At 51.6% G+C, this 8,454-nt stretch overlaps 1 long non-coding RNA gene and 1 pseudogene across 1 annotated transcript; one reads left to right on the forward strand and one right to left on the reverse strand.

Annotated features, from left to right (window-relative positions):
- Positions 1 to 1,104: 1,104 nt before the first annotated feature.
- LOC103602379 lies at positions 1,105 to 3,646 on the forward strand. Its single transcript, XR_551525.1, has 3 exons — positions 1,105 to 1,734; positions 2,049 to 2,142; positions 3,606 to 3,646. It is a non-coding gene; the product is annotated as an uncharacterized LOC103602379 (long non-coding RNA).
- A 1,365-nt stretch (positions 3,647 to 5,011) lies between these two features.
- LOC103602383 lies at positions 5,012 to 5,700 on the reverse strand (annotated as a pseudogene).
- Positions 5,701 to 8,454: the final 2,754 nt, after the last annotated feature.

Genomic DNA, 8,454 nt, shown 5'->3' on the forward strand with positions numbered 1-8,454 from the left:
GAGCCGCCAGGGGACCCGCGAGCGCCGAGCGCATCCACCGGCGGGGCGGAGCGAGGGCCGGGTGCGCCGGGGCGGCCGCCGCAGGGAGGAATGGGGCCGAGGGCTGCAGCGCTCCCTGGTGGTCGGAGGACGGCGGTACCGCGGACCGGGAAGCTGATCCAATACGGAGGCCCGGGACGTCGTCCCTCACGAGGAGGCAGGACCCTGACCCGTCCAGGGCTAGAGCTCCACGGGACACACGGGCCCCACGGGACACACATCTGCACGGGACACATGGCCCCCACGGGACACACATCTGCACGGGACACACGGCCCCCACGGGACACACATCTCCATGGGACACACGGTCCCCACGGGACACACACCCCACGGGACACACGTCTCCACGGGACACACGGCCCCCACGGGACACACATCTCCATGGGACACACGGTCCCCACGGGACACACATCTCCACAGGACACACATCTCCACAGGACACACATCACCACGGACACACGGCCCCCACGGGACACACATCTCCACAGGACACACATCACCACGGACACACGGCCCCCACGGGACACACATCTCCACAGGACACACATCACCACGGACACACATCTCCATGGGACACACGGCCCCCACGGGACACACATCTCCACAGGACACACATCACCACGGACACACGGCCCCCACGGGACACACATCTCCACAGGACACACATCACCACGGACACACGTCCCCCACGGGACACACATCTCCATGGGACACACGGCCCCCACAGGACACACAGCTCCCATGGGACGCACATCTCCACAGGACACTCAGCCTTGCGGGACACATGAGCTACCAGGACACATGGCCCCCAAGGACACACGGCCCCCCCAGGACCATGGCTTCCCAGGACACTCTGCCCACCCAGGACACATGGCGCCTCAGAGCACTGGCCATCGCTCTGTACCCAGCTTTCAGAATTTGGTTCTTCCACAAGAGTCAGCTGTGTTGTAAGTGTGGGAAAGAGCAGCTCTTCCCTGAGGGTTACCAAGGCCACAGCATAGCAGCACTGGACAGGCAGCCTAGCCAGTGATCATGGGACAGGGGCCCAGGATCAAATCACAGAGCCAGAACAAGACTGGGACTCCTAACTCTAGTCCATAGACTCAGTACCTGCTCCCGAAGGGTGCTGGGTGCTCATCCCCAAGGCTTGTGTCATATTTACTGCTGTGTACACGTATGGGTACCTGTCGTGACTGACATGTTACATGGGGGAAGTAGAGAGACATGGAAAGGGACCTTTCCCTTTATTATTGTGAGTGCCACCTTCGGGGCCTTCCTCAGCTCATATTTCATTCAGAGTCTTCCTGTGGCTATAATGGGCTGGGGGTGTTAATTGAGGGCATTGGCTCGCCCTGTTACTTGTGTCCTAATCAGGAAGTGCAAAGCTGCGTTGCCCACTGTAGTAGGTTGAATGGTAGCCCCCAAAAGACAGGCCTACCAGAATCTGTGGACATGAACTTGTTTAGAAAAAGAGTCTTTGCAGATGTAATTAAGGATCTTGAGATGAGATCATCTTGGATTTAGAGTGAGCCCTAAATACAGTGACAATTGTCCTTAGAAGAGAAGGGGAGAAAACATAGAGGGGAAGACCACATGAAGACAGGCAGAGATTGGGGTGGGGGTGGGGCCACATCAAAGAATGCCAAGAATTGCCGGCCACCACCGGAGCAGATTCTCTTCAGAACCTCCAGGACGGTGAGTAAATAAACGTCTGTTGTGGAAGCCACCTGGTGCGTGGTGCTTTGTTACAGCCACCCAGGTCTCCACGTGGAAGACAGGAAAAAGGGACTCAAACCTTTTTTTGGTTTGATGCGATAGGACTCACCTAACCCGCATCCTCTGAGGAGGGTGGAAAGCACACTCTTTCCTCCAGGGGTTAGACTGAGCTTTAGCCAGGATTGGAGGGGATCAGAGTTACGGATGTTTCATATTAAGACACAGCTTTCTGTTTGTAAGGCAAAAAATAACTAATGTTTTTTTTGTTTTGCTGTGTTTCTTTTTGAGGCTAGCCAGCACAGGGATCGAACCCTGGACCTTGGTGTGATCAGCACCGTGCTCTAACCAACTGAGCAACTGGCCGCCTCCATCTAATGTTTTAACAATGTAAGTCATAGAAAGAAATGATTAACAGAATCCTTTTTAAACGTTCTGAGTATCGTCCTGAGCCAAGGAGTGTCCCTACGTGGGTCAGGGGTATCCCATGAGAGTATGAAAGGGTGGCAAAGAATGAAAAATCCTGCACGAGACCGGTGGGTTTAGCCACCTGGGTAGAAGCAAATATAGAAGTATGTCCTGGAGACACCGGGCACCCATCCACATGGCCATGGACACATTGTGGCATCCACTATGTCTACAACACCACAGAGGGCAAACTGTAGCCCTTTCTGAGCATCTGGACGAATCTCAGAAGGTTGAGCGAAGAAAACAAGTCAGAGAAGCGTACACATGATATGATCCGATTTACACAAAGACCAAAATAGGAAAACTCAATCTATTATTTAGGATCTGTACATATGTGAATACACACATGTAAGGAAAACCAGGGGCCTGGTTTACACAGAACTGAAGATGGTGGTTACTCCTGGTTGCAAGAGAATAATCTGCACTAGGGAAAGGGTGTGTGTGGTCCAATGAATAACTGCCCCCGACAACGTCCATGTCCCAATCCCTGGAACCTGTTAATATGTTGCCTTAGAGGGTAAAAGGATTTTGCAGATGTGGTTAAATTAAGGACCTTGAAATGGGCAGATTTTCCTGGATTTTCTGGGAAGGCCCCAAATGTAATGACAAGGGTTCTTAGAATTGGGAGGGGAGAGGGTCAGTGAGGCAGAAGGCGGAAGGTCGGCACAGAGAGGGGACTGGGGTGATGCAGCTGGGAGCAGGGAATGCCAGCAGCTCTAGAGGCTGCAGAGGCGAGGAGCGGATTGTTCCCAGACCTTCCAGCTCTGCTGACAACTCTATTTTAGCCCCTTAAGACTTGTTTTGGACTTCTGACCTCCAGAACTGTGAAAGAATACATGTGTGTTGTTTTAAAGCACTATATCTGTGGTAATTTATCACAGTTTGTAGTAGGCTGCAGAAAGGCTCTCAGTGATACTGGGTTGTAACCCGTGGAATGTTTAAATACAGTGTTACCTTACTTTGGAAGAAGGATCTCTGCAGTGTGACTAAGTGAAGAATCCTGAGATGGGAGATTATCCTAGTGTGATGGTTATTTCTAGGCGTCAATTTGGCTAGATTAAGAAATACCCAGAAACCTGGTAAAGCTATATTCTTGGGTGTGTCCATGACAGTGTGACTAAGTGAAGAATCCTGAGATGGGAGATTATCCTAGTGTGATGGTTATTTCTAGGTGTCAATTTGGCTAGATTAAGAAATACCCAGAAACCTGGTAAAGCTATATTCTTGGGTGTGTCCATGACGTTTCCAGAAGAGATTAGCAAGAAAGCCTGAGTGGACTGGGTGGGAAAGATCTGCCCTCAGTATGGGTGGGAACCATCCAATCCCCTGGAGGTTGGGAGAGAACCAAAACCAAGAAAAGGCAAGTTTCTCTGTCTATCTGCCAGGGCCGGGATACACTCCACTCTCCTGTCCATGGACATCAGAGCTCAAGACTCTTCAGCTTTTGGGTTCCAGGACTTACACCAGCAGCACCAGCAGCTTCCCTGGTTCTGAGGCCTTTGGACTTGGACTGAGCCACGCTACCTGCATCTAGTTTGCAGACGGCCTGTCGTGGGACTCCTCAGCCTTCACAATTGTATGAGCCCGTTCCCCTAATAAATCCCCTCTCATATATTTATATACATGTCCCATTGGTTCTGTCTCTCTGGAGAACCCTGATCAATACACCTGGATTATCCAGATGTGCCCTAAATGCCATCACATGTATCTCTACAAAAGCAAGACAGAGGGAGAATTGACACACAGGAAGACCACCACGTGAAGACAGAGGCAGAGACTGGGGTGATGCACCCACAAGCCAAGGAGTGCCGAGGGCCCCCAGGAGCTGGAAGAGGTAAGGAAGTGTCCTCCCCTGGATCCTCCACGTGAGTGTGCCCCTGCCCTGCTTTGATTTCAGCTAGTGATACTGATTTTGGACTCGTGGGCTTCAGAACTGTGACAGAGTAAATTTCTGTTGCTTTAAGCCACCAAGCTGGTAATTTGTTACAGCAGGCACAGGAAAGTAAAATAACTTGCAGGGGGCGCTGCTTCTTATTTGTACTTCTTAACCTGCTGGGGAGTGGATGCGCAGGTATTTCTATTCATAACAGCATGATCATTCGTTAGAATACACATGTTACATGAACTCTGTTGTGTGTGTGATATACTTCACAAATAAAACAATGAGAGAAACTTGAAAAACAAGCCGCCACCCATTATCCCCATTTTTGAAGTGAGACACAGAACGATGACAAGATTTTGGGGCAAGGGATCAGGACACCAACAGGTAATGGTGATTGGCTTTGAGTAACACAGGCACCTTCATTCAGCCTCTGCAATCGTGTGTGGCAATCAAACAGTTGAAATGTGGCCAGTGCGATGGAGGAACTGAATTTTCAGTTTTATTTAATTTCAACTAATTTAATTGAAACAGCTGCGTGTAGCAAGTGGCTTCTTGATTGGATGAGGTCAAGCCTGTCTTTCCTCTGTCTTTCCCCCCCCCTCAGGTCTCCCTACATTCCTCTTCGGCCTGGGTTGGACCACTTTTACCCAGACTTGTCCTGTGCCCTCTTTTTGTTGACAGTGGCTTCAGAGGGGCCTGGTGCAGGGCACCCCTGTGTTCTGCCCAGTCTGTATCCTCCCGCTCCCTGACTTGTCCCTGTGCCACTTTGCTCTGCTGGCCTCTGCCCGTTCCTGTGGTTGCAGGGCATGGTCTCCTTTTCCTGGCCTAGCCAGCTTCCTTCAGGGATCCTGCCAGGAAATGCCCCCCCAACATTTCCAGCTGGCTTCTGTCCCTCCATTCTGGGGTGTCTTAGAGGACTGTTCAGGACCCAGAGGGTGAACAGAGCCCTGATTCCCATCCCTCCCTTTTCCCTCATCCATGGCTGTACCCTCCCTCCCTGGTCCCCAGGCTCCGCTCTTCCCATCACCCCAGCTCTGCCCACCCTCAGCCCATTCAGAAGCTGGGAAACTCTTCCTCAGCATCTGTAGAACTTCCTCAAGAAGTGAAATCCCCAGGCCCACTTTGAAGAAGAAGGGATCGTCGAGGTCCAGAGCAAGCGTCCTCCGGAAGGGAGGCATGTTTGAAAGGTTCTCTCTGGAGTATCGGTGGAGGGCAGGGCGGCTGAGTAGGCAGCAGTGTAGGCAGGTGGGGGATCCAGGGTGTTGGCCAGCTGGGGCTCTCTCGGTAGAGTCGTGGGGGCTTGGGTGGGGCCAGCAGAGTGGCCAGGGCTGCTCATCCCCCCACAGTGGCAGGTGCCAGCCATCTGGCCTCCCTCGCAGTTCCCGGATGACTTTGCAGTTGCTGTACTCCTCATCGTCCCCACCAGCCATGCTGGCCTGGCTAAGCACACTGTCCTGTTGCCAGAGCCGCAGCGGCTGTCCCAGGATCAGCTGTTTGAAGAAGGAAAAAGCCCAAATGTCGCATGTCCTTTCTAGCACCCTCCTACCAAGACGCCCCTGGTTTCTCCACAGTGTGAGGTCTCCCTCACTGCAGTGCATCAGGGGAGATCATGGTGGTCTTTGGCTAACAGCATTGACAGCACCTCTGTGCTGCTGGGAAGCAGCAGGATGCCTCACCCAAAGGGGTGAAGGCTGGAGCCACAGCAACCACTTTGAGGCAGGGTGGAATTTGGAATTCTTCCTTTTTGCCTCCATGTTCCTCTCTACAGTGCTCAGAGGCCTCTGTGCCAGGCAGGATTTGATTGCTATCATGGGAAAGCAGAGTAAGAGAAACAATATTCAGCTGTTTAGTTCTAGACTGAGGCAGGGAAGGAACAGTAGTTTTAGAAAGCCAAAACTTTGCTGGCAGGAGCTAGCCTTTTTTCAGAGAAGAAAAGTGTGTAAGAATCCAAAGATCTAAAGGAGGGAGACACCAGGTTAAAAACGGATAAAGGTCGGGCCGGCCCGTGGCTCACTCGGCAGAGTGCGGTGCTGATAACACCAAGGCCACGGGTTCGGATCCTATATAGGGATGGCCGGTTTGCTCACTGGCTGAGCGTGGTGCTGACAACACCAAGCCAAGGGTTGAGATCCCCTTACCGGTCATCTTTAAAAAAAAAACAAAGATCTAAAGAAAGAGGGCACACGCGGGAAGTGCCCCAGGCTCTCCTGAGCTGGGGCCGTGGGGAACCGAGGGCCTCACCCATGTCCCCCGACACGTACAGCCATCCCAGCGGTGACCACCAAGCCACAGCAAGAAGGGCCCTGGGTTCCTGAGCTGAGGTGGTGGGGGGTGAGGGCTTTTGCCACATCCTCCTGACATCTACACCCAGCCCGGCAATGGCCAAGCCACTGCTGGAAGCCCCCCGATCTGCCCTGTGGGAGTGAGGGGGTGCCACAGGCCTTGATCCCACCCCTCCTGCCTCCTTCTTCCATCCCATTTCTGTCCCCTTTCCCCTCTCCTCTCCCTCCCAGCTGCTCCACAACAACATCCTAGAATGTAAAAAATAATATTAATAAAATTACATTTTCTTTAAAAAAAAAAGAAAGAGGGCACAGATGTAAAAGGGGTGGATCAAGAGCCAAACCCCCAACCCTAAGGTTCAGATAGGTTGGGGGAAGGAGAGGCAGGGCCAGCACAGGAGACGGCTCAGGGTAGGGACAGCACAGGGCACCCAGCATGTGGTGAGTCACCGCCAGCAAGAAGCTGCCGTGGGGGCCCCTCGTTACTGACCATCGACTACTGCCCGCCTGCTGCTGGTGGGAGGGTCAGCAGCAGCAGCAGCAGCAGCGACCATCCCATTCTGAGACTGCTCGGCTTCATCTGAACGACTGTGTTTGGCAGATGCCCCCCAACAGCTCAGGATACTGAAAAGCACCCCCAACAGAGGCTGGGGCCCTGTGCATGGGGGTGGCGAGGAGTAAGGCCCCAAGAGGATGTCCATGTTGGGGGGTGAACAGAATGAGCTCGAGATCTCTGCCATGGTCTGAATGTGTCCCCCTCAGATCCACGTGTTGAAACTTAATTGCCACTGTGATAATATTGAGGTGGGGCCTGTAGGAGGTGACCAAGTCAGGAGAGGACTCATGAATGGGACTAATGACTATAAAAGATGTGAGGGAGCTGCCTTCTGTCCTTTCTGCCAGGTGAGGACACAGTGTTCAAGGCTCTGTCTTGAAAACAGAGACCGGGCCCTCACGAGACACCAAACCTGCAGGTGCCTTGATCTTGGATTTTCAGCCTCCAGAATGGTTGGAACCAAATTTCTACTATCAATAAATTACCCAGCCTCAGGTATTTTATTACAGCCATTCAAGTGGACTAAGAATCCCCCACTCCCTCCAGCCGCCTAACCCCAGGCGACCCACGTCCCCCGCACTGGGATGGCTGTGAGCCTCATCCCCGTAACAGCTGTGACGTCCCCTGTCCTCCAGCCTTCCCTGGGTGAGACAAAACTTTATTTCCCCTAATATGGGGAGCTTCAATTTTGCCTCTAAAATCCACGTTTAATTTGATGAAGCTGTTCTCCAGCAGAGGGTAGCCCCAGCATCCCTGTCTCTTTGTCAAAACAAATATTTTGAAGCCTGTAATTGACATTTTTTCTAGATTCAATATTCTGCTTAAATAATTCCTCATGAAAGTTGCAAGCTCTCTGGCTAGGAAATTATTCTGCATTGCAGTAATTTCCATGGAGCAATTGAAAACATAATTGTGCCTAATATATTTGACTCTCGACATTTGAAAAGAGGGTCGCAAACATCTGGGACATAATCTAGTGCTCGTGCCCTTATTTTGGATGGATTTTGTCAGCACTGAGGGCCACAGAAGTAAATAACAAATGACAAAATCTGATAAAATGTCGAAGTTTCTCTAGGGTTCAATTTACATTTCAATTATTTTCTGTATATTCATCACCAAAACATGCATGCTTCTATTTAATACATCCACATTAGGGTTTGTTTTTATTTCAACAAACTGCCACTCTGATTTGCTATCTTACTTCCTACTGTGAAGTATAACTTACATCCTTGTTGTAGGAGTTTCCTGGGCTGCCATAACAAATTGCCACAAACTTGGTGGCTTAAAGTAAGATATTTACGTTCTCACATAAATTCTGGAAGCCAGACGTCCGAAATCAAGATGTCGGCAGGGCTGCACTCCCTTTGAAGGATCCTGGGGAGAGTCCTTTCTGCCCCTTCCAGTTTCCAGTGCGTCTGGTGCTGTTCCCTACGAGGGCAAGACCAAGCCCTCCGAAGGGCTCCAGGGTACAGAGGCTTAGGGGACTTTATTGTGTTCCTTCTACGACATCAGTG

This window comes from Galeopterus variegatus, unplaced genomic scaffold, assembly GCF_000696425.1.
Source record: "Galeopterus variegatus unplaced genomic scaffold, G_variegatus-3.0.2 Scaffold4118, whole genome shotgun sequence".
In the NCBI taxonomy this organism is placed as follows: Eukaryota; Metazoa; Chordata; class Mammalia; order Dermoptera; family Cynocephalidae; genus Galeopterus; species Galeopterus variegatus.